The sequence below is a fragment of the Heloderma suspectum genome, chromosome 3 (genome assembly GCF_057233095.1).
Source record: "Heloderma suspectum isolate Gila_16-S chromosome 3, 16-S_ref, whole genome shotgun sequence".
In the NCBI taxonomy this organism is placed as follows: Eukaryota; Metazoa; Chordata; class Lepidosauria; order Squamata; family Helodermatidae; genus Heloderma; species Heloderma suspectum.
The window spans coordinates 157628949-157655951 of NC_139460.1; the positions used below are offsets into that span (position 1 = coordinate 157628949).

The window sequence follows — 27003 nt, forward strand, 5'->3', positions numbered from 1 at the left end:
AGTGCTCTGCCAAAATCTGTCCTCCAGTTTCCTGAAAGCTTTCTTTCCCCATTGTCTCCATTCTCTTTCATAGTTCTGCCTCATGCAGGATGTTTTATAGTTTATTTTTGTGGTGTTTTTGAGCTTACCTAATCACAGCTAGCCTTCCAGGCTGCCCACACATCCTGATCCGAAAAAGCCCCATGGGAGGAATTACCTCATGGTGCCTTAAACTGGGCTTTAGTTGAAGTGGGAGAAGCTGAGGAGGCTACAGGCTGCCAGAGAGATGATTGTACAATGAAAAACAGGACTCTTGTGCTCACTTCTCGGCCACCTCCTAAGTAAGGTAAGCCCAAGAAACCCAACCCCAACCCATGAGAATTTCTCCAAAATTTCTTCATCATTGAATTTCTTTTTAAAAGCAATTTCTCTTCTATCAAATTGAATGAGAATGGTTGAGAAAAATGTGGGATAAATTTTCGGCACAGCACTAATAAATGCTGCAAATAAATAAACACACATCCCTGCAAGTAGATAACTAGCACAGCCAACTAAGCTGGAACTTTTCTCCTTGATGTAGTAGCTCCCACCCCCACCCCCCACACAGATATTTTACAGGGAGGCTCATTCAAAAATGCCATCCCCCACCTGCATACTGAAGTACTACAATCTACTTTACCTCCTTGGCATTCTAGCCACCTCATTCTGCTTCTGTGTAACCCAGACAAACTAACTCCACTGAAGAAACTTTTGCCTGAGATAATATGAAAGTTCTGTCTGTGGCGTGTGCTTGATGATGTGTCATCCACACATGCAAGTTGTCACTTCATGGCACAGTCATCCGAAGATGAGCGTGCACATGTGTGAACCAGCTTTCAGCTGAATATAAGAATTGTTATATTAAACACAACCTCCCTCATCTGATTAAATGAGGAACAACATTTTTACTCCTGTGCTTTAGGTGTGACATGTACAGTTTGTCTGGGAGCGGCAGTAAAAAGACAGATGGCTTTATAAATTAAAGCTGTCTTCACAGTGCTATTTCTCAAAATTAATCACTGTTTTCAAATCAACACATTCTGGATACAAAGTTGAAGCATGCAGAAAAATGTACGTTTCTGCGATCTTATCATGATCTCTGTACATGCATACACACCACTATCCTCATACACACCACTATCCTCTTCTCCTCCATGCCAAGGATAAGAATGCCTCCAGTCTGTTTCTGAGGAAATATTTACCTCATAACGTACAATGCAAGTATGGCCAATACCATCACCATGCCTATAAAGAACACAGACACTATTATTTGTTGACAGAGAAGTTAGAAACCAGGTTTCAGCTGCTCAGGGGAGTGAGGGAGAAAAAGATATGTGAATTCCACTGTATTCATTTTAACTTCCGTAAGTGGATTGGCAAATATGCCCTTGATGATCCTTTGAATGTGGTGATGCTCCCAAGAGAATACAGGTTGGTCAGATGGCTTGATGGTATGGATGATATGTCACTGTCAACTCCCCAATTCCATACAACTGCACTAAATGTTAACTTCATCTGACCTAGGATCCAGCTGTGACAAATGCTGAAGGATTAATCTCAACCAGGATGAATAAGTAGAAGGTACAATGGGACCTACTTGTGGATCTACTTGTAGATCAGCAAGGGTCTCCAACTCCCAATGGGTTAATAACTGCCATTTTAAAGACTAAATCAGACCATTAGAATCGCTGATGTGCAGTCACTCAGATGAGGTTTTGTATTTGTGTATAGAGTGTTTGGCTTTGGGGTGCAGAAAGTAACTGGCTCTACCTCCTGAGCCACCATTTTGTATCTGGCTGCAGTTGGTGGGCCTTGGAGTTGTAGTAAAAAAACAACAACACCTGACAGCAACAAAGTAGCTAGTCAAAAGAGGTGGGAGAGGGAGAAATAGCAAGGCTAGAGGCTGGGAGGGAGGGGGAAATAGCATGGCAAATCGGTAGAGGAATGAGAAAGAGTGAGGCCAGATGCTAGGAGGGGAGATAAACACTGAGGTAAAGAGGTGGTTGGGGAGAGAAAGAGCAAGGCTAGAGACTGGGTGTGGAGAGAAAGAGGAAGATAAAGGGGTCAATGGGAGAGAAAGAGCAAGGCTAGGGGCAAGGAAGAGAAAGAAAGAAGGTGGCTAGGGACAGGGAAGAGAAATAGCAAAGCTATGTACAATTGTTGGAAGGTTGTATTTTCATATAAAGGCATTTCATATGTATTCATTGCTATGGATATATACAAGCCTATGAAAGTATATTAAAATATGGAATTTTTAAAAAGCTTTATGGGTGTCCATGGGTGCCACATTGGGGACCCCTTTGTGGATGCAGCTGGAGGGCCCCACAGGCACCATTGCACCCATGGATGCCATGTTGGGGACCCCTGCTGTAAGCTCTTAGGACCTCAAACAAACCATTTCAAGCTCCACCTCCCCCCTCTCGGTTTTCCATTTTTCTTTTCCAACAGACACTCAACATACTTTGGATTCTGTTCAGGAATCGCTCATGGTTTTTGAGGGCCCTTGGACAGTCACCCTCACTAGGTGCCCTCTCTCATTGAGTCTATCTTCTCACCATCATTGTCACCAGCTGCTATTGTTCCTCATCTTCTTTGTCATAATGGCTACCACTTTCTTGGTTGACAGGCAGAGAGCTAGGGAGCAAGTAGAAAGTGGCATCTCCTGCTCTTCTTTCTCACTACCACTGTTGTCTGTGCCAGAGCAAGAGGCAGATGATCAAGCAGGTTGCAATGGTGAGGAAGAGGAGCAACTCCATGGGGCTCTTGTCAGTGGGCCTCTGCTGGGGTGTGGGCCTTCAGAGATGCCCAACCATGCCTACCCTTGACATTGGCCCTGGTTCTGGTGTCCACTGAACATGTTCCATCCTCAGTGGACTGTTTAAGGGTGTTGCCCCCCTTTGGTATTGTTTAGGATTTATGATGTTCTGCAAAACTCAGGATCCCACCGCCCCAAGCATGCCAACATCCTCCTCTTGTTTCTCAGTGGTCCTGTTTTGACTCCATTTATGTTCGCACAGGAGCACTGACTTTGCTATTAGAAGGACTGATGATATGTTAGGGTAGGGTAGGATATTGCACTGAGATCTTAACTGGACTTTTAATGTTTTGGGAAAAGATTTTATTCTAGCAGTCTATGTTTACCCCATTAGGTGTACACAAAAAATGTGAAGTGTGAATGCTACAAACACGTGTTGGAAAGCCCCTTTATCATATTCATTCCAGACAGAATGAATTGGCTGCAGGCAGCTCCCCACTGAGCATACATTGGATGGCAAACTCGGGCCTGCCTCTTTGTGCAACAGCTTATACAATTCAAGGACTAAAGAACTTGGCTTCCTGACCCAAAGATCACCCAGAACAATCCCCCAGAGTGAGTTCAAATATCTTGTACTTAAACATCCCTGGAAGATGAGGTCATAGCATGGCCTACTGCCAGATTATACAACAAGCCACAAACCAAGGGCAGGTGGGACCAGAGAGCACCACGTTAGAGGTGTTTGTGGGTCTAATAATTGCTTAATGCAAAGCATACTGTGGAAGCTCAAGCAAACTAGCCAGATCATACTCTAGAGGGACGGGGTGGCGTCGGAACTGCAGTCAGCAGGCTAATCTGCTCTGAGAAGAAATTTCATGCCCCCTCCAAAAACATGGCAATCACTTTCACTCTGAACATGAAAGCGAGTGGTGTTCCCCTTATCCTCAGTTCAGAGAAAATACATCATTAACAATTTTAATTACTTACACTATCTAATATTCCACTCAAGTTACCTCAAAGAACAGGGTTTTTTCCCCTAGCTCCACCAGTCCATTAGTCAGTCAGGCGTGAGATGAAAAGTCTTTATACAGCACACTTCAGAAGTGTTAACGCACACTCTGTTTTAAAGTGCCTGAGTTCCTTCACTTCCTCCGTTGCTCTAGGGGGAATGTTCTAGAGTTTCACTTCTCTGAAGGTTAGAATGTTCTGATCTCTACTCTAAACTTACTAATTGACAGCTTATACTCATTTATTCTAATACCCATGCTCCCTTTTAACTCTAAAAAAAACAAAACATAAAAAGAACACCTCTTCTTGTTACTCAATTAACTCTTTCATGTTTAGTTCAAAACAGCTATATGTGCAAGTGTGACAACACAGTGACGACAACAACAAAAAGGAGCTTCTCAATTCTGTTTCTTTAATCTGAAATGAGAAATGCAGAAAAAGTTGCTCTGAAAAGGAGTTGTTTCAACAAAGCAGTCAAACAGGGCTGGTTCTAGATAATCTGAGTGCTGCACCCCATAATGGTTCATGACTTCCCAAAGGATCTTTGGATGCACTCTTGAATTGCGTATTCCTTCATTGGTATATGACAAATAATTGCCCAAGTGGCTTGTGTTGCTGGCATGACTGGTCTGTCACATGGCGGGGAGCTCTGCCCTGGTCCCATAAAGGCAGGCAGGTTGTGCATGAAGTGCCACAGGATAGTTTAGCTCTGGAAATAAAGAACCTCATGGGATGAATCCCCATTTCTTTCTAACTTGTACCTGTCAGGACGAGAGGTGACAACTGGAAGGTGGGGGCGGCGTCAGGCAACTGGGAGGGAAATATCAGGTAGGGTGGCTACTTATGAATCACCAAAAAAGAGGAAATGTATCACCAAAAAAGCAGCCATCAATTTGCATCAATTTTTCATATGCTAATGTTAATATCAGGCTTGGACTGGACTGCCCTTCAAACAGAGCATGACTTTGAAATAGAGGACAGTCTTGTGGCAGCCCTTCAAATAGAGGACTGTCCTCTGTAAAAGAGGACACATGGCCACCCTAAATCTACACTGGCAAAAACCCTTCCCCGCTTCATCCCATCCCTTGCTGTTGGCACAGCCCTACAACCATTACAGGTCCCCATCTGTCTACCGGGGCCCAAACAGACATTACTGTAAATCTGTGTCTAGTCTTTTCTTTTTTACTCTACAGTAGGTGCAGGACCCCTAATTTAGATCTGAACCTCTCCACCACACCCACACTAGGGTCCTGATTTGGATGGAGCCCCCTGCACCTCCTCTAAAGTAAAGCTTCTAGATATGGATTTAAAGTAATCTCTGTTTCCACTCTCACCTGCAATACTGATAGGCAAAGGATTGACCCAGCCTCTGTTCAAAACATGTCAATTTGCAGGGAACAACTACATTGGATGTGTGCATCTGATTCCCCCAATCATTAAAATCACGTGCAGACTCTCCCTTAAGCCTAGCAAGTCTATTTAATAATTTACAGCATATTTATTTACTCATTATACTCTCTGTCCCCCCTCCCCCTTCTGAAAGCTCAGAGAAGCTTACATAGGGCTCCCTCTGGTCTTACCCAGGCACGGATTACATCCACAAAGGTAACTTTAGCAATGCAATTAAACCAGCCTTCCCCAACCTGGTGCCCTCCAGATGGCCTCCAATTATGTTGGCTGGGGGTTGGGCTGGGTTGTCCTAGATTTGGGAGTTGTAGTCCAACACTTCTGGAGGGAACCAGGCTGGGGAAGGTTGTTCTAGATTTGGGTGCATTTTAATTCACAGAAGCTATTACGGTGCATGAAAAGCAAACCAATCTCAGAAATCTACTGATTTTTTGAAATTGCAATACCAGGAAAGAACAAGCACGTTATTACTAAAGACATGTCCTTCTCATCTTGTATTATTATTATATCAACCTCTTTATGTTGCATATACATGCAAAGCCCCACAAGCTTTGTTATTTTAGCTGTCATCTTAAAAAAAAAACACCACACATATCTTCTAGTATTTTTTCCCCCTTTATGTTACAGCCTCATGATTCATTCTTGCCTGGCTACAGCACACTTTTCCACCCACATAGAAAAACATGCCAAACCTCTGAGGTTTTGCAATATTCTTTTGTAGCATTGCTTTTATCAGGCAATCAAGTCAATATTAATGTAATTTTTTTCCTAAAGCAAAAGCAACCTTAGCTGCCAAATGCACACAACAGCTCACTGGGTGATAAAGTATCAACACATAGTTCCCCACCCCCCCAATTCAACTGAGATATTCCCAAAGATTTGTGGCGTTCATTTTTTTTCATGCCAATACGTGCTGTACTCAAGCAAAAACATTCATAAGGCTCTGATCCTAAGGATCCAATCTTAAAACATGCCTATTAACATGAAAATTCCACACGATGTCATGAGAATGACTCATAAACAAGCATGATTGTAGCCCAAACCTTGTAGATTTCCTTTGTGAAGATAATCCTAAAACTATAAGGCAAGATTTTGTTATGGAATGAAGGGGATATAAATTAGGGCATGCTGGAACTATTTACCTCATTTTATGTTGGGTTTGTCAGTGTCAAAAGCACCTCCTGTTTTGGGTGATTTTTATAATTTTTGGCACTCACTGCAACCACAGGGTGCTTCCAGATTAGGCCTTTCTTGTGCAATCACCTTGCCTTATTCACAGAATTTCATGGCAGTCCAGACGACAATGTCTTCCATTTGTAACCTCCTATGTTTTCCCACTGCTTTTTCTGTCTTTTTCTTACCACAGAAAATGCGTTAAAGGGAGAAAGATGGAATAGCTGCACAACGCCTTTTTATTGGTAGTACTGGGGGATCCTTCACACAGAGGCGTGTCCTGCACTAAATGCCCTTTGTCCCATTTTTAAATAGATCGCAGATAATGAGCTATCAAATTATCCCATTGTGTTCCACTTCAGTTTCCTCCGAGTAAAAGTAGCAAAAAGGGGAGCAAGATCAATCAAAGATAATGGAAGATTCAGATACAGGGAGAAGGAGGGGGAAGGGGGTACAGGAAAAGGAAGTGGCTGAAAAAGGGAGTCGTTATGATCATGCATTTAAAACGGAAGCAGAAAGACCTGTTTTAAATGCAGGATTTTAGACTGGTGTAAAGATGCCCTGGGAGTCATCCATCTGGAAGCACCCTCAGTCAGATGATTTTGTTGATAATTTCATGATGCTAATGTCAAAGATGATAAACAAGATCATGTGAATTACCACTGCCCATTGGACTAAATGGTAATGTGGGTAAATGAGCCCAAGGACATAAAACACTTGTTTGTTTGTTTATTACATTTCATTAATCTGAGTTCTTTTTGTGGTGTACAAATTAAAAAGATAAAATACAGATAAGAATACAACAATAAAAAAATAAATTAAATAAAATCAAGATAAAACCAGCAGCAGAGGTGACATATTGTGAAGGTCTAAAAGAACTAGCAACAATTCCTAAAATGCCTGGGAAAATAAAAGGGTCTATATCAGGCACTGAAAAGATCATAATGTAGGCTGCTGGGCAGGTTTCTGTAGGGAGGGAATTCCATAAACAGGGTGCCACCACTGAAAAGGTCCTCCATTGAAAACACAAAGAAGGAAAACTATATAAGTAGAAGAAACTTCAGAGAAGGAAACAAAATAGCATTGAACAGTATTGGACAATATAAAGAGTTGGCAAGGTGGGTATTTTTTTCAATAATGTGCTTGGGTGTATCAAATCGACTACTTTCAAAGCAGGTATCAAAAATTTGTATTAAAGGGTGCAGCCCTTTAATAAATTGAGGGATTACTATTTCATAGGTCAACTAATTTTCAAAGTTGTCATATTCAGTGTTGTCAAAGTTAGTCATGATGCAACACATATAGTTACTGACAAAAGTAATAATTAGAAATAAAATAAAATTTTAAAAAATTAATTCAATATTTCACAAATCTGGCCCCATCACTTCCTGGCATATAGAAGGGGAAGAAATGGAAGCAGTGACAGATTTTACTTTCTTGGGCTCCAAGATCACCACAGACGGTGACTGTAGCCATGAAATTAAAAGACGCTTGCTCCTTGGGAGGAAAGCTATGGCCAACCTAGACAGCATAGTAAGAAGCAGAGACATCACCTTGCCGACAAAGGTCCGTCTAATCAAAGCTATGGTTTTCCCAGTAGTAATGTATGGCTGTGAGAGCTGGACTATAAGGAAGGCTGAGCGCCGAAAAATTGATGCTTTCGAACTGTGGTGCTGGAGAAGACTCTTACGAGTCCCCTGGACTGCAAGGAGGTCAAATCAGTCCATCCTAAAGGAAATCAACCCTGAGTGCTCATTGGAAGGACAGATAATGAAGCTGAAGCTCAAATATTTTGGCCACCTAATGCAAAGAGAAAACTCCCTGGAAAAGACCCTGATGCTGGGAAAGACTGAAGGCAAAAGGAGAAGGGGACGGCAGAGGATGAGATGGATAGATAGCATCACCGATGCAATGAATATGAACTTGAGCACGCTCCGGGAGAGAGCGCAGGACAGGAAGGCCTGGCGTGCTATGGTCCATGGGGTCACGAAGAGTCGGACACGACTGAACGACTGAACAACAACAACAACAATCTGTGCTAAAGTAGCTAAAGTACAGTCCAGATGATGAAATGCAGATAGAAAGTCTAATGTCACTAGGGAAATTCAACTTTGGGCACCAAAATCCACATTTTAGAAATTGTCCAAGAAAATGAACATGGACTTACTCTGAACCTGGGAAGTTCAATATGCAAAATTGTTGAATCATACTCCCAAAGGAGTTGAATGGAAAATTGCAGAAGTTCATCAGTGGAATCTTATGGTGAGGACAGCGGAGCAGAGAATCAGCATCCCTTCTTTTCCTTATTTTTTATTTTGTTGTATTTATTTTATTTTATTAATTGATTGATTACATTTATATAGTGCCCAATAACCGAAGTTCTCCAGGTGGTTCAGAAGCAGCATAAAGGCTAAAAGTGCCAGAAGACTTAGGAAGACTTATGAGACACAGCATTCAGGAAGCTAGACAATAACTTTTTTCAAGACACAGCATTCAGGAAGCTAGACAATAACTTTTTATGTCTCAAGAACATAAGAAGAGCCATGATCAGTCAAGAGTCCATCTAGTCCAGCATTCTGTTCACACAGTGGCTAAGCAGCTGCCCATGGGAAACTCACAAGCAGGACATGAGTGCAACAGCATCCTCCTATGCACATTCTCCAGCAACTGGTATACATAGGTATACTGCCTCTGATACTGGAGGTAGCATAGAGCCATCAGGACTAGTAGCCATTGATAGCCTTCTCCTCAAGGAATTTGTCTAACCCCCTTTTAAAGCCATCCAAACTGGTGGCCATCACTACATCTTGTGGTAGTGAATTCCATAGTTTATCTATGCACTGTGTGAAGAAGTACTTCCTTTTATCTGTCCTGAATCTCCCACCAATCAGCTTCCTGGGATGACCCTGGGTTCTAGTATTATGAGAGAGGGAGAAAAATGTCCCCCAATCCACATTCTCCACACCCTGCATAATTCTGTACACTTCTTAAACAAGAACAGAACAGCCACAGGAACTCCTGACTCCAGCCACATACAACTAAGTCCAGTGCCACCAGCAGAACAATCCTAAATTGGGGGTGGGAGTTTCGTGGTGGCTGATCTGCCATCTCCAAAGCCTTGATGGTCAGGGCAAGAGGTAGGCAGTTGTGTTATCTGTCTTTAAATTTTCCAGTGGAGCTGTTTTTGGTTTTAAATGTCCTTCCCACTGAAGCCAGTGGAAAGCACATGTTCCAAGGTGAGGGGCCCAATCCCAGGGTCTCCCCAGGGAGCATGAGGGCTTTGAATCCAGCCCTTCTAAGTCTTCCCTGGCCCCTGGAACACCCTGTTTGGGGGCCTACCTCCAGCAGAACCAGAACCAGAAATATTCCTTTGCCCCCAGTGCTTTCCATGAGTGTACCAGGGAACTCCAGGGTAGACAGACCCCTCCACCAGTGCAGCTCCTCTCCACTGATGGAGGGGCTCATCCTAACCTTCCTCAGACAGCCTTTGCTGTTGGGTTTATGTGGTATTGCTGCCTCCTTTTAGAAAGGCATTTAGCAGAGGGAAAAAGGCAAAGCCAAATGAGCATTCCACCAGTCCCACAGGCACACAAAGGCTGTCTTAATAATGACTTCTGGTCGGAGTCAATGTCGCCCTTTCAGCATCCCGCGGGGTCTCTGCGGGACGCTATCTCAAACAGCTTTTTAAAAGGTTGAAAAACCTTTTTATCTCTCCCCTGGAATTAAAAGGGGAGGCGGGAGCAGCTCTGGATGAAGTTTTGGAAGAACAGATCTCTCAGCGTGGTAACAGGGGGCCGTACTCTGAGGCTTGTCTGCCAGAACTTAATCATCGCTCAAAGCTGTCTGAACCTCCTAATTAATTAGGAGAAACTAGGGCTGACGTGCTCCATTGTTTTTGGATTAAGAAACGCCAACAACATCTGAGGAATGGATTAAGAAATATCAATAATATTTGAGGACCTGCAAGATTTGTTTGAAGAGAAGGATGATTACACTACGGCGAAAAAAGGATCTCTGCCCGCCCACCCCCCTACACCTCCCTTGGCAAAGGCTTCGAGAAGTGGAGATACAGAGGAGTACGGATGTATGAAAGTCACTTACCATTTCGTGGATCTGCTTCGCGGTGGGGGGAGGCGCTCCGTCCCTCCCCCTGGAATCCTCGACGGGGGGGGGAGACGCTCCGTCCCTACCCCCGGAATCCTGCCCGGCCAGCTCCACTCTGCAGGGATTCTGCGGAGCCGCCGGCCAGCTCCACCACGAGCCGGATATCCGGCTGCTGGGCAGCAGGGATGCAAACAGCGGCGGCCGTAGCCACCGCTGCTTGCATCCCTGTACTTAACCGTGATAGGCTACGTAAATATTTATGTAGCCTATCACGGCAAAGTTAAAAAAACGCGTACGCAAATGGTGGCGGCTATGGTGGCCGCCATTTGCGTTCGCTATTTTTCGCCGTTCTAGCCTACGTAAATATTTACATAGTCTAGAACGGCTAAAAATTGCGAACGCAAATGGCGGCCACCGTAGCTGCCGCCATTTGCATACGCTGTGCCCAGTCGCGGCCGGCCAGGAGACCAGCCGCCGCCGCCCCCACCGCAACTGCCGTCCCCGCCGCCACACCTGCCGCCCCCGCACTTTTCGTTGCCGCCGCTCCCGCTGCCCCCACCGCACCTTCCGCCGCCGCTGCCCCAACCCCGCCACCACACCCCCACACCTTCCGCCACCCCCGCCGCACCTTCCGCCGCCACACCTGCCACCCCCGCATCCGCCCCAGGTAAGTGCCGTCCTGGGGGGTTCCGCGAGGCAGGCGGGGGGGCAGGAGGCCGTTCCGCCACGGATTCCGGGGGGCCAAATGCCAGTGCATTCGGCCTCACTGGAATCTGTGGCGGAATTCTCCGCCATCCCTACAGAGTAGTTACTTGCTTTGATAAAAACTTTGTCCTTGCAATTTGCGGAACAGGCTAAGAGGCTGGATATTTGCTATTTGCGTTGCCCTGGCTATTTGCGTTGCCCTTATTTTCGCCGTAGTCTACGTAAACATTTAGGTAGACTACAGTGATCAAATAAGGAACACGAATGGCGGCTCCCTATGGGGGCCGCCATTATCCGTACGCGCTTTTTTTTTTTTAAGTCACCCGTGATAGGCTATGTGGCGATTTACGTAGCCTATCACGGCTGACTTTGCAGATCTAGCCGTGATAGGCTATGTTAATCGTCACGTAGCCTATCACGGGGGCGTTTTTTTTTTTTTTTAACTGTTCAGTTCGCGGCCAGGCGAGGCGAGGCGCCTCCTCCCCGGCCTGAATTTTGGCCGGGCGAGGCGGGAAGCCTCCCCCCCCCGGCCTGAACTTCACGGGGGGGAGCAACGAAGCGCCTCCCCCCCACCGCGGGAAATCTTCGAGGACAGGTAAGTGACTTTCGTCCACCCCTAGATTATAGTTCAATTTGCAAGAATCTCCACAAAAAATTATATCCTGCGTTTGGCAAGAGAGGCTGGAATCCTTTTTTGGAAACAAGATAAAGTTATGCTATTTCTAGATTACATCAAATAAATTGTTGATAAAAGAAGGCAATTTACCAAGACGAAAAATATGGCAAAACAAATGAACTTACAATATCACTTAAAATATCCTGCTACATTTTGCATTTTTTCTGAAGGTCAGATGAAGAAGTTTCTAAATCATGAAATGGTGGAGATGTGGCTAAATGGAAAATCACATGAGATTTCTATTCCAGCACCATGAACTGGAATCTACAAACATGTTTTGCTAACTGGCTATGTTTAGTCTGGAAGATATAGGCTAGGCCAGAGATGTGTTTTTTCCCCCCTCTCTTATTTTCTCTCTCTTTTTCTCTTTTCTTTAAATCCTTTCTTTTTAAAATGGATATCATATACTGTACATTGTATACACTCATCTATATATCTAGTACAAAATATATTAGTGACTGTTGTGAGGTTGATTTTAAGCTTTATTATTATATAACATTATAAAATGTATTAGTGATTTGTTATTATGATGATGATGTATCCTTTTAAATCTCCCTTTTTAAATTATTATTACCATTATTACCAGTTAGTAAGATTTTTGGCTGGTTAAATTGTTAAGTTTTATGTTAGCTGAAGGGCAATATATGGTTACTGGAAATGAACTGTAGGACTGCTTCCTTGCTATAAGACTGATGATATGATATTGAAATGTTAGGTTGATTATTTATGCTGTACTGAATGGTAATATTGCCAATGTTATAGGTATAATTTTTAAGCAGAATGGGGTTTGAAGTTTCTGTGTAATGGAGTTTAAATTTAATTTCTTTAAATAATTCTTTATATTTTCTTTATGATTTTTTTTCTTCCTTCTGTTATCTCTTTCTTTTCCATTATTGCTGTGTCCTCTTAAGAATACTGTACTGTTGGGAAATTGTAGTTATTGATTAGGTTGCTGGTATTGTTTATTTCATTTATAAAGTTAAAAAATAGAATAAAAAGTATTTTTTTAAAAAAGCCTGTCTTAATTAAAAGTGCCTACACCGTTCTTTTGGTAAATGTTAAATGGTTTACGTACAGTTTCTTGCATTAAGGTATTCAGGCACAGCTTACAGTTTCAAAAGAAGACTTTAGTTCCGCCCATTTCTTGGAGTTCAGGCAGGACAGAGAGCACAAGCACACCATGTGCTTCCAGCAGTGGAGAAAGGTGTGTGTGTGGGGGGGGGGGGGGGAAGCAGGAAGGAAGAAACAGGAAACCACTGTAGGCTATAGAGTTCCTAAGGCTAGCTATGCCCATGCATTAACTAGCTAACTGCCAAACTGCCGCCTTCCTGTAACTTGCAGATGAGGTTGCAAGATGTCCTACATTTGCAGGGGCTAGGATTGCTGTCCTAATGGCTCAATTATATAATGATACTATGCACACACGGACCATGTATGTGATTATTTCCGAAGAAGCACTTATATGTTGGTTTTGCACATGAAATGACAAACAATTAGATGCATGCACAGTTAAATGCATCCACCTCTTAGGTGTGCATCTCAAATTCATACATCCCTTTCTTTAAAAAAAAATAATCAAAGGATAAGTTTGACTTCTGTGAATAATAATATATTTAATATGAGATATAAATAATAAATTATCTGCTGTGGCACCCCAGTTGTGGAATGCCCTCCCCTTGGAGGCCTGATTGGCACAGACATTGGTCTCGTTTCGGTGCCAAGTAAAAACATGGCTTTTTACCAAAGCCTTTGAGGGTTAAATGCATTCCCTAGCACAAGCTTGTTTAATAGTTTAATATGTTTTTAGGTGTTTAAATTACTTATTGTTTTATACTGTTTAAATTGGTTTTATCTGTATACCGCCCTGAGATCTTAATGATATAGGGCTGGACAGAAATGTTTTAATAAAATAATACATAAATAAATAAAGTAACCATGAATACAGGGTTGGATCCAGAATAACTTGGTTGAATTTAGGTCCCATTGGTCACACTGATTTCAATCTATCCCCCAACCCTCCTTCAACCTACTGCAGTCTGAAATGGCATCCCTGAAAAATTAAACATAACAGTTACAAAAGCATATTAGGATTGAAAAATGGTGGAATGACAGATGATTAGTTGGATTCCAAAGGAATTTGGGGAATGGAGTAGGCATTTATGTGATCATATATAACAACCAAGTGGAATTACAGTTGCTGTGGGAATTCACTGTGTGTTGGACCTCTTTACAATTTTTTTTTTAAATCTGTAGATTAACTTGCCCTGACTTGGTTTCCAGTGTGTACTGACTGCAAAAGTCCAATGCATGTTGGTTCAGTGCATGTTGGGGGTAGAGTGGGAGGAATGGTTGTCTAAATCCACACTTACTGTTTCATTTCCCAGCAGTCCCAAGATTTGTATCACTGTCCTGTCAGAGAGAGACAAAAATAAGTTTGCTAGAAATGTTCCCCATAAGAAAAACCTGCTGCTGGCTCTGCCTACTTATATTGAGGGGTTTAATCAACCACGAAGCCAAGGACAGCTTAAGATGTGTTGGTGCCCAAATCTACAATTTGGATTGTAAATCCAAACATAATAAAATATTATCACTCTCAGTAATAGTGAGTGCCGACAGGATTATAGCCAAAATGGGCCCGCTGAGAAAAAAGAGGATGGCTTGGAAAAACCTCAAGGTTTGCAGAAGTACAAAAAATCTTTAGGGAAAAAACCACTAAGACAAAAAAAAGCCCAAAACAGTTCAATGAGGACTGAGCATGCTCAATGTCCACAAGACACTGTGGGCAGTATCGAATACTGTGGCTGCACTTCCACTGTTTCTGTTGCAGTAGCACGGGGGGGGGGACTTCAGGCCCAGGGCCAAATCCAGCCCTCCTGGGGTCCCAATCTCGCCTTCCAGTGTTCCACAGATGGCCATGCCTGCTTCCCCTAGCCCCGCCCCCTTTCTCCCAATCGCCAATGATTTAGTGGTTTCCTGGCTTTTGTGCAGTCCCCGCCCCCCATTTTAAAAGGTTGAAATGCTTCCCCTAAGGCTGAGTTATTGGATGTGAGAGCTTTGAGCTACTATATGCTGTTATTTTTGCCCTGCCCTTTTCACTTTGGCTCCACCCACCACTGGAATGCTGTTCTCAAGAGCTTCTCTGAAAGGGAATTTGTCTCTTTGGCTCAAAGAGTTTCTCCATACCTGCAGTAGGGTGCAACTGTGAGTGCAACAGGAACAGTGCTTCCAACAGCAACCCTGGACATGAGTGGACATGCTAATTTCTGGAGCAAGACAGGTCAGCGGAGCTCCTTTCTGCAATTTCCGCTGCCCTGCCCTGTTCTGGAAATGAAGGTTTTGACTCATTTCCGATTGCTGCAAGATCTGCCAGCTTCTAGAGGTGGGTCCCACTGATACTGCCCCTGTGTGTTGAGAGAAAAAGCCAGAACTGCAGCGGGGGGGCGGAGAGAGAATGGAGTACTCTGGAAGAAGGCAGTGCTTGCAGGCTGCCCAGAATACTGTCCAGGAGCAGTCCACACCGCAAAACGTCATTGTTATTGAATAAGATTTACATACCTGGCTTTTTGCTGTTATTTAATACTGCACAAAATCTCCTGCCCATCTGCAACGGGCCACTTCACTTTGCCTAATGGCAAGGGCATCCCTGCATAGACTGCTCCATTCCTTGTGTGGAAGCCCTAGTCCTGATAGTTGAAATAGGGATGGGCAACCAAGCAATATTCGAGATTGCTAGGAATCTTGGAACATCATCTTGCCGCTCATCTCATGTCCCATTCTTGTTCATGTTTGCGATTGCTGCTTGCTCTGAGCGAACATGAAAATTGAGCAAATTGAGCATGTGAAATTTGCGCAACTTTCCTCCATAGGTTAAAACAGGGCTGATTCAGTCTACAGTGGAAATTTGCACAAAATCAAACTGGGATAGGTGTGCAAATCAAACACAAGCATGTGTCCAGCAATTTATGAACATTTTTGGTGGACACGTGCTCATGATCATGAAAGTGTTCGGGACTTCAAACAGGGCATGCTTGCATGTTTGGCAAGCAAAAACAAAGTTCTCCTACATCCCTGCTTTGAAACATTGACTGCCTCTTTAAGCTACCAGGAGCTTAATTACTTTCTTTTATACATTTATGTTGCTCACTACACCCCAATACTGATTACTGATTCTTCTGTGCATGACATGATGTTTTTTTCTCCAATGTCCTGGAGGTATGGCCTACATTATTGACTGCACAAAGTATTTTCAATGTGCATATATAAATTCTTCGACTAGCACCTTCCATAGATGCTATGTTCTGTTTGTTACATTCTATTTAGGCAATCATATGACTCTATTCTTTAAACAGTATCTCCTTTCTCTGGAGCGCTTCTTCATTGTACCTGGTATGCAGTAACCAAAAAAGAATTCCTCATCTGCTGGTAAGGGTCACTTAGTAATGCCCCTGGATTAAATATTAGCTGATGAGATCCAGATGATACCATTTTTCTATCTGAGAGTAGTCCAATTACAAGCGCTTGGGTAGGAAAGTCCTGGAAGAACCGACTTGCACTGGTCTCTCTCGATGAGAAATATTTCCAGTTTTCATGCTTATATCACTGATTTGTATCTCTTAGTAGGTAAACACCACGGTTTTGTACTTTTCCAGATACTTGGGATTCTGTCTTGAAAACACATACTCTGGAGTAGTCCCAGATTTCAGACATGATACTGAATGGGACTGTTCCACTATAGACAAGGACAGTACTAAAACATAAATCACAATCCCCAAAGATTCTGCATTGAAAGAAAAATAACTTTTGCAGACCACTATGTCTGCAGCAGAGAATCATTCAATATCTTGGTCTCTATGTAGGGTCTTGATTGATTTTATTTCTAAAGTTTGTATCTCATTTGCTAATCCAGAGAGTTTTACAGTGGCTTGGAAAGCAATTTTAAAATAATAAAATACACTGAAATATTTAAAATCTTTAAAAAATTAAGAATAAAATACGAAAATCAATAGTCAAACAGAGCCCATGTTAGGAGGTTATATAACTAGCATGATAACTAATGATAAAAGGAAGGACATTACTTCTGCTGCATTTCCTGTCTATACTCATGAATCCCCATTGATGGTACAAGATTCCAGCATGGCCAAGCTTCTGAAGCATGAAAATAATTTGCAACTTTATGAGTCTCCCATGAGACTGGCTATTGACAATCATTTTCAGGAACTGTCTTTTAGTGAGGGTAAAGTTAGAATATAAGAGACTGTAGAGATTGTCCTGGAAATTCTGTTACGACATATTTAACCGGTGGGCCTAATAAACATTTGGCACAAGTTTGTCCTGTCTAAGTACTAGTGAAACGAATTGCGCCACAATTTCATGGCAACTAAGTCCTAATCCATTACAGTCAGTCAGTGAGAGTTGCAACCAAGCTTTGCTAACTGGGTAGCTAACTCTGCAATGGTCTGTATCTAATTTATAAAGTAAAATGGATGGGTTAAATACTGGATGATTGGAAGAACAGTTACATCATCATTACTATGAGTTGTTACCTAAATTAACCTTAGGACCATACACAAAATGGCACATCTCAAATGGATCTGACAATTGTAGAGTCTAACTAAAGCCTTCAACTAAGATATAATCCTTTACAATACAACTAGAAATTTGGTGTGTGATGCAATTTGGGTGAGGGGGGCAGAGTGCCAGCAACACAAACAGCTTTTTGCTCTTTCTATCACTACCAGCAAAGAGTGGATTCATAGGAGCAACCCTTCTGAAATGTTTTGGTATAGCTAGTCAAGCTCCTGAATTATCATACAGAAACAGTGAGTGGGTCCATAGAGAGTATAGCCTCTGTCTCTGCCCACCCCCCTTCCCAAGATAGGGAAACAAGCACATTAAGATGCACAAAGGTACAAAATTCTTCCAGCTTTGAGCCAATTCATAAGACTCTCTTACATACTCTGACCAGCATTTGACCAATGGGGGTGGCAAAAGATCAAACAGAATACTACTGCCAGTTGTCCTGTTTCCTCTTCTGCCTTCAGAAATCTCTGGTCTGCTCAGGACTGAAAAGGAGATCCGATTCCTTCAACTGCTTCTTACAAGTCTTCAGCCTGCCTTAGGTCATCAACATTCCTGTAAGGAACTGATTGTTCATCTCCACATAACTAACTCTCCTACTGTTCCCTCTCTCTAAGGAACTATAGGGTGCTTCCAGACAAGGCTTTCATTGTGCAATCACCCTGTCTCATTCACAGAATTTTATGTGGGTCCAGATGATGACAGCTTCCAGTTGTAACTCTCCTGTGTTTTCCCAAAGCTTCTTCCATCTTTTTTTCTTTCCACAAAACAAAATTAAGGAAGAAACAATTGAGAAGCTGCACAATGACTGGTAAATCTAGGAGCTATCCGTCTAGAAGCACCTACAAGAGAGAATTAGCAGAGTGCCTTCAACCAAACCACAATTCCCAGAATTATTTGGAGGAAGCCAATATTAGGACCAACCTTAACCAGTATAGGTTTGTAGTGTTGACAAGGTCTTAGAGTAAATAGCTAATATAAACTGGTCAAAAATACCTCAAATAATACCTCAGATAATTGACTGAAATAATTTCACCAACTAAACGTGGAACATGTAGGAGGGGAAAAATAGATTTTTAAATCATCTTCCTTCTTTCTCACAGCTATGAGAGTACAAAGAGGAAGTCCTGTTTGACCTGGAAGTACATTCATACAAGTCTACATGGATTGTCAGCAATTATCTCAGCAGCTCCAAAACCAGCTACCAAATTCGTGAGAATACCACAATCCTGTGCAGATATGTGGCAAGTCTGGGGACTCCCAGGACCACAGGAACCACTACAATCACATGTAAATATGACATGTATGTATGTTCTTCCACCTTATACTGGAGTATCTCCACTCAGTCATAGATATGTCTTAGCCCAAAGATTATCGTCATGTATGAACTGGCCCATAGTGAGACATTTAAGCTCATTTACGTAATTATTATTTTGTTGGGGAAGCTAGAAGAGAATATGAAAACCTTAGCTTGGTGAAAGAAAGAAAAATCTCATTACCAGGTTATATTTAAATTCTTTTATAGGACAAAGTGCATGTTGGAGACAATAAAAGAAGCCTGAGCTCCCTGTGATGCAGGAAAGCTTTATTATTTAATTGTGCTCATAATGACTCATGATAGCTCATTTTGAAAGGAGAGAAACTGGATGTCATGCAGCATTTCCTCCCTGTTCGCTGGGAAAAGACCCCTCTAGCCCATATCTGGAAGTCCAGTACTTTCATAATAAAAGGCACTCAGTGTTACTGGGCATGAGTTTCAGGCAAAGAGCCAAATATGTTATGGGCGATAATGACAGGCTAAGGCGGCATGTCATAAGTCAATGCAAAATAGCAAAAATCTAAATGCAGGCTGTTGAAGTGATTTGATTTAATCACACCCTTGTTTTTTGTTTTTTTTACTATTTATGATTACAAAGTGTTGCAGTGTGGAGTGCTCCTTGAAGAGCGCTATCATATCTCCCCTCAGTCTTCTCTTCTCAAGGCTAAACATGCCCAGTTCTTTCAGTCTCTCCTCATAGGGCTTTGTTTCCAGTCCCCTGACCATCTTCATTGCCTTCCTCTGAACCCTCTCCAGTTTGTCTGCATCCTTCTTCAAGTGTGGCGCCCAGAACTGGACACAGTACTCCAGATGAGGCCTAACCAGTGCTGAGTAGAGGGGAACTAGCACTTCCCAGGATTTGGAAGCTATACTTCTATTAATGCAGCCCAAAATCGCATTTGCCTTTTTTGCAGCCACATCACACTGTTGGCTCATATGCAGCTTGTGATCTAAAACAATTCCAAGATCCTTCTCACTTGTAGTATTCTTGAGCCAAGTATCACCCATCTTGTAGCTGTGCATTTGGTTTCTTTTTCCTAGGTGCAGAACTTAGCATTTATCCCTATTAAATATCATTCTGTTGTTTTCTGCCCAGGACTCCAGTCTATCAAGATCACTCTGAATTCTGTTTCTGTCTTCCAGGGTATTAGCTATCCCGCCCAATAGAGATCGCCTGTACTGTGGGTGATCTCCAGGGACTCCTCCCACAATACCTGACTCTAAGAAAGGACCCCCCAGAGCCAGGCATGTTGACATGGCCACCACTCTAAAGAGCCATGCTGGCTGCTTTTCTGGCTGACAGGGCTCTTCAGAGAACTTGGCTGATCTGAAGAGTGGGTAGCGGTGGCAATGCGGAGGGAGGGAGGAGGGAGACAGACATGATGGGTGGGTGGGCAGGATGGAGCCAGACCAGGCAGGTAGACAGAGGGAAGGAAGGCGACAGATTGGGAGGGCGGGCAGGCAAGGAGAGAGTCAGGAATGGCAGGTAGGAGGACAAGGAAACTGATGCGGCAGACATAGGGGAAGGACAGCTCTCATACTGAATTTTTTTTGCCAGAGTGACTCCCACTTGAAAAATAGTGAAGACTACTGGTATATACAGCCTAAGGAATGGGAGAAGACAATTTACATCATTTTCTGCCCTGCTCCTAGCCTTCATTTGTTATCATTGCCACAAGATACAGCCAAGAGCTGCACACCATCTAGCTGCCTAGGAGAGAAGAATCCCTGTCCCCAAAGTATGAAAACATCCCGTCCTACTTGGCCCTGGTTTCTAAGGTAGCATAGCTCCAACCGGGTGACTTCCAGAAGTTTTGGACCACAACTCACATCAGCCACAGCCAGTATGCTATATGGGGATTATGGGAGTTGTAGTCTAAAACGTCAAACAGCAGCAGGTTGGAGAATGTTGCTTTAAAGAATAGCAGTTAGAGTGGCAGTGGCAGTGGGGAGGGGAGGACACTTTAGCTTACTATGTCTCAATTTTCTCTTCTTGTTAGACACCTTGGAGGCCCGTTCTCAGGAAGAAAGGCAGCATGTAAGTATTTTCAATAAAGTAAGTATTTTACTGCATCTTAATCCCACCCTTTCCCCAAGGAACGCAGAGTGGTGGACATGGGGTGATCTCATTTTATCTTCACAACAACCATGTGAGGTAGCTCAGGCTGAGAGTTAGTGACTGACCCATGGACACCCAGTGAGATTCATGGCTGAGCAGAATTTGAACCCTGATCTGTCTGCTCCAGGTCTAGTCTTCTATCCGTTACCCATACTGGCTTTCCATTTTATTTTAAAACAAATGAAGAATAAATAGCAAGAGCTTGACAATTGTCCCTGGGCTTTCACTGACCAAAACACTGGAAGGCAGGAGCAGGCTTACTTCTTACTGAATAATCAGAATAATCTCTACATGCTTTTCTTTATACACTCTTTAAAAACAAAAGCTGAAAATTAAAGAGAGAGGCCTGAAATACCCACTGAGAGAATCAGTCTCCCCGTGCCCCTGTGGCTACAGCCCTAGTCTGCGGAAGATGGAAATGAAGAGCTACATATGAATTGGCCACAGGCATTTGATTTACTAGAATATATATGAATATATTTGTATGGGTGAAAGACCCAGCAATGAAAGTGACGCAAAGGATGCAATATTAGCCTCAGTTTGCAGATTGGATTGTGAATACTGTGACTCATTCTTAGATCTGAATGCACATATGTGTAAGGGAAAGTTCATTTACAGAGTCAGTTTCGAGGATGGCAAACATGCTGGCTGGCTTATCATCTCCTCGTTTGTCTACCCTTGTTGGATAATTGCCTGAAGTGATAAGTAAGGCGATAAAAGAGAATGATATTCCTGATAGCGACTCCACACCTTTAGATAACCAAGCAATAGCTGCAATTCTAATACATCTTTATCATACAGAAACCAGTTCAAGAGGCTTCAATCTCTTGATCATTCCAGCATTGCTCCCTTCCTGCTTCACCTGGGCTGGATCCCTGAGAACTGTATTGGGATGGCAGATGATCTCACTGTGCTGAAGGGCTTCTCACTAGAGTTGCCAACTGACCCCCATCCCACCCTGAAATGTTCCTGCCCTGCTCCTGTATCTTTAACAGTAGCTGGATCTGCAGAAATCCACAAGTGTAGCTTTTATTGGCATGAGATTCATCATCTGCTAATATTTAGCACACCGAGAGCCAGTGTGGTATAATGGACTGTAAAGTGTTGGACTGGGAGTTGGGAGATCCAGGTTCTAGTCCCCACTCGGCCATGGAAGCTCACTGGGTGACTTTGGGCCAGTCACACACTCTCAGCCCACCCCACCTCACAGGGTTGTTGTTGTGAAAATAAAATGGAGGAGGAGGAGGACTATGTATGCCGCCTTGGGTTCCTTAATAAGGAAAAAAGGTGGGATATAAATGTAATAAATCAATATATAATATTTGCAGAATGATCCTGCAGCAGGTCTTTGATTTCTAGTAGGATTAATTGTGAGAAAGTAGGTCAAAATGATACCTTCAGTCCTAAATGCCCTTACTAGGATAGGGGTCCTCAACCTTTTTGGATCTGTGGGCACATTCAGGAATTTGAGAAACTGCTATGGGCACCACCACAAAATGGCTCCCATGGAGGATGTGGCTAGCCACATAATGCCATGGGGGCCTGGCTAGTCAAATGTGAACTTAAGAGGGGTGGAGGAGAGAAATAGTGAGGCTAGGAGGGGGAGGGGAATAGTAAAGCAAAGGCACAGAGGGGAGAGAAAGAGCAAGGGGGGAGAAACAGCAAGGCAAAGGCATAGAGGGGAGAGAACTAGTGGGGCTAGAGGCTGGGAGGGAGGGGGAAACAGCAATGCAAAGGGGTAGAGGGGAGAGAAAGAGCACGGCTAGAGGCTGGGCGGGAGGGGGAAGCAGCAAGTCAAAGGGGTAGAGGGGAGAGAAAGAGCATGGCTAGAGGCTGGAAGGGGGAGAAACAGCAAGGCAAAGGGGTAGAGGGGAGAGAAAGAGCACGGCTAAAGGCTGGGAGGGGGGAAACAGCAAGGCAAAGGGGTAGAGGGGAGAGAAAGAGCATGGCTAAAGGCTGGGAGGGGGGAAAGAGCAAGGCAAAGGGGTAGAGGGGAGAGAAAGAGCATGGCTAGAGGCTGGGAGGGAGGGGAAAACAGCAAGGCAAAGCAGTAGAGGGCAGAGAAAGAGCATGGCTAGAGGTTGGGAAGGGGAGAAACAGCAAGGCAAAGGGGTAGAGGGCAGAGAAAGAGCACGGCTAGAGGCTAGAAAGGGAGAGAAAGATGATTGCCCTAACATTTTTCAAGGTGTTCTTCAAACAGTTTTTGTTAAGGGGGCAGGGAAGGGAGAGCTTCATGGGCACCACTGGAGGTCCTGGGAGTGCCATAGTGCCCACGGGTGTTGCGTTGGGGACCCCTGTACTAGGAGGTAAGCCTCACTGGATATTGTATGGCTTACTTCCAATTAAACATACATTGAACTGCACTGTTGGAATCACGATACTTACAGGATAGATCAGTAAAGTGATATGTCAAACATAAAAACAATTGCTGCAAAAACAGTGCCATGTTTCTTTTCTGCAGTTTCTGTTCTGAGATTACCTGCTCTGTTCATTTCCTCCAAACAGTCAGAAATGTGCAAGGCAGAGAGCACATGGGAAGAACAGCTTTCAAAAATAGCATGTTTGAAATGCGAGTACAGGAAACAGGGTTGAAGAGCTTGTTTGGAGTGCCTGACGTGCTTCCATTTGAGCTTGAGGAATCCTTTTTGTGTTGAGAGTGACTGGAAATGCAGAGAGACGTGACATTCACTTCCATGTCAGTTAGTCAAACCTCTTCAAATTAGCACTCACAGCAGCATTCCTTTTAAAATAAGCTTGTTCTGAGTCACTGGGATGGGTTGTTTGTGTTGGCAACTGAACATTGGCTAATGGCAGATGTAACATTTACACCAGGTACCCACAACCCCTGGGAGTTGTAGTCCTGGTTAGGGAAAGCTGATTTAAATAGTCATCATATGGGGGTTGTGCCTGTGGCACAATCGTAGCTTCGTAACTTACCTTGAAAGCGTGCTTAACAACAAATAAAATGCTGGTATGTCATGACCATCACCCTTATTTCTCCCCTGGTGCATCAGTGGACTGGGAGACATAGAGCCCACCTTTAAACCGTGCCTGGAACATAGGAACCCCCCCCCCTTTAATTTGTTTTCTGGATGTCTTTTTTGTTCTCCTTTTCCATCCCTCCTTTCCACCTTCTCTCTCTCTCTCTCTCTCTCTCTCTCTCTCTCCCCACATCATGGTAACATTGCTGGTACAGCCCAGTTTAGGTCACAGCACAGGCCACTTGTAGGTCAGTCCAAAGGCTCCTGTATGTTTAAACATTTATCCAGGGCTGGCATCAAGGGTAAACATGGTTGGGCATGTGCCTACACCACAGCAGAGACCCACTGACAAGAGCCTTCTGGACTTGCTCCTCCGCTTCACCATTGCAACCTACTTCTTCACCTGCCTGCTGCTGTGGCCCAGACAATGGTGGTGGTGGGAAGGAGGAGCATGAGATGTCCCTGCCTGCTTGCTCACCGGCTCTCTGCCTGTCACACAAGCAACTGAAAGCAATTATGAGAAAGAGGATGAGGAGCAATAGCAGTTGGTGACAATGATAGTGAAAAGGCAAACTTACTGAGGGAGGGGTCCATTGAAGATGTCTTGCCCCAGGGCCCTCAAAAACCCGGAGCCAGCGCTGCATTCACCCTTCACTTCTTTTTTTTATTTCTGAAAGGCTGCTCTTGGGGATTGAGAGAAAGTATACTGATGACACTACAATCAGCTGTTTGCCATTTAAACATCTGTCTTCAAAGTTTCTTCAGAGCTTTCCTCAGCAGAGAAAAAGGCATGTCTGAACTGAACACAGCAAGGTGACTTCTGAGGTGTCCCCACTGCTATATATAAGTTGCATCTGTCCTTGACCTTTGTAAGGAGACAGGCTTGAGTGGCTGAATTTCCATTTCCATTATTGTCAGGGTGCTTGCAGTTGGGGCCTTTATTGTGCCATCACCCTGCCTCATTCACAAATGTTTAAGGTGTGTGTATGGGGGGTGCAGATGACATTGTCTTCCCATGTATTCCTACCACTTCTTCCATCTTTTTTAGTACTATGGAAAATCCATTTAGGGGAAAAAAGACAGAATAGCTGCACAGTGCCTTCTGATTGTTTGTGTGAGGATTCCTCTGTTTGGAAGCACCTTTGGACATTCTAACCATGCTTAAGAAACAGCTTTGTGCTGTTTCAAAAGCTTTTATGGAAAAAATCTCTGGTGTGAAGATTTGACAGGCTCGAAATTTGCCAGATTAAGTGCAAACATCTTTGCGTAATTATTTTAAAGGTGCAATGAATAATGCTGAGAACTTGGGAAGCATTCAAGCCAATGGCATGCATACAGAATCAATTTAACCTTGGGTTTTCCAGTAGAGTTCTTCCTGTTACACTACTACTTACAGCCACAACCAGCTTTCCCAGACCAATTCAGCAACCTCAAACGTGTTTCGCCATGTTGGGGCTCTTTTTTTTCTTGTACAGCACTCTTGGTACAACTTGGCATTGCTTCAAACCACCCACACAGTGAACGGATGAAAAGATCAAATTAGAGGGAAAATTTCCCCCTATTTATTCTCAAGAGAAAAAACAAACAAACACTCAGTTGCACAGGTAGGCACACCCAGGTTTGTCCTCGGTACACCAAGACTTAAAACAGCCTTCCCCAATCTGGAGCCCTCCAGATGTGTTGGACTATAACTCCCACCTTTCCCAGCCAGCATGTCCATGGAATGCAAGAACATTTATGGATGACAAGGACCCCATCTACACTGGACTTTTACTCCAGGGTGGGTACGTGTCGAGGTCCCTCATGATAGATGATGCAGTCATGACTTTGCAGCCATCCGTGGTTTTCGCCCAGAAAAAACGGAGTTCCAAAGAGCCATTTTACTGCGATTTTGGAGGTTTGCTGCAGGTTCCCCTGCGGTTGCGGGCTGTCTGTTCCTTCCCTGACTTCACTCCGCATCTTACAGTGGGCGTGTTGCAGGCGTGTGTAGTGCCTGCATCACTCTGTGATGTGCCTTTGCTCCCCCATCCCTTCGCAGCTGCGCAGTTACAGAGGCACAGAGGGGCATTTTCATCTATTTAATCACAGTTTCGCACATTTTTGCAGCTTCGTATCTTCACAACGGTTGCTTTTGGACTCAGTACCCAAGGGTTGTGGCGGTGATCTTGAGGGAGGAACAGCATCGCTCTGGCCACCATTTCAGAGTGATGGCTAGGCACGTAGAGCTCACGCTTGTGAGCATGAACCATCACGAGAGTCTCAGGCCGGAGAGTCTCAAACTGATGGTGCGGAAATGAAGGAGCACAAAATACCCAATTTTTACCTAAAACAGGGTCAGAAAGCTACAGCAGAGCCCCTGAAATATAAAACAGCCACTGAAGTGTCGCATCCCCACACTCATGGGTCTGCACAGCTGTGCATTTCAGTGTAATGGCAAAAAAAAGGGCACAGAGAGTCTGTTAGGGAACCGCGCGGTACATCGCGAGTGTATCACAGGGCATGGTGATTTGAAGCCGCACTGCTGCGCAGTTGTGATGTGGGGGGGTCAAAACGGTGCCATATAGATGGGGCCCAGTTGGCCTTTGAAAGCTATCTTCAAGCGCTACTGATACCATGGTCTAATTTTGGGGCCCTAGACAAGTTCTTTCTTGCCACCAGTTCCTTGCCTATGAAAATTACCTACCTGATTGGGGTTGTTATGTGAGCAAACACAATACAGTCTATACACTGTGTTTTAAATTAAACATACTACATAAATCAAGGGTGAGCAGGTGGTACATCAGGATCTTTTCTGACTCCCAGTGCTTTAACAAGAGCAAGAAAAAATGCAAGGTGTGCTAATCTCAGCCTCAGTGTTCCTCCTCTGTAAAAGAGGAATACTAATTGGTTGCTTTTTACTAGGTCCTTGTTCAGCTCTGCTGGCCACTTTTAGAGAGTTGTGCTAGAATCCCTGATCTCTTGTAACTCACAAAACAAATTTGTATATACTCCAATGTATGGTTTGTGGAATGCAGTAGATAACAGATTCTGTATGCTGTGCCACCGCTCTGTGTCAGGCTCCAGCAGGGAGACCACAGTGTTCTAGTGAAAAACAAAATAGATCCTGTAAGCCAGAAGTCTGCCTGTCCCTGGTATAAATTATCAGTAGAAGTACCCGATCTT

The 27003-nt window shown here is 43.7% G+C and overlaps 1 long non-coding RNA gene across 2 annotated transcripts in view; it reads right to left on the reverse strand.

The window, feature by feature from the left end:
- The window catches only part of LOC146350369 (uncharacterized), a 43404-nt gene that overhangs the window by 12482 nt on the left and 3919 nt on the right, over positions 1-27003 (reverse strand). The window contains exon 2 of one of the 2 annotated variants that reach the window (XR_014789267.1): positions 14216-14255. This is a non-coding gene — a long non-coding RNA (uncharacterized LOC146350369). Of the gene's footprint in view, positions 1-12921; positions 13059-14215; positions 14256-27003 lie in introns of those variants that run through there. The other variant, XR_014789268.1, reaches the window with a different exon arrangement.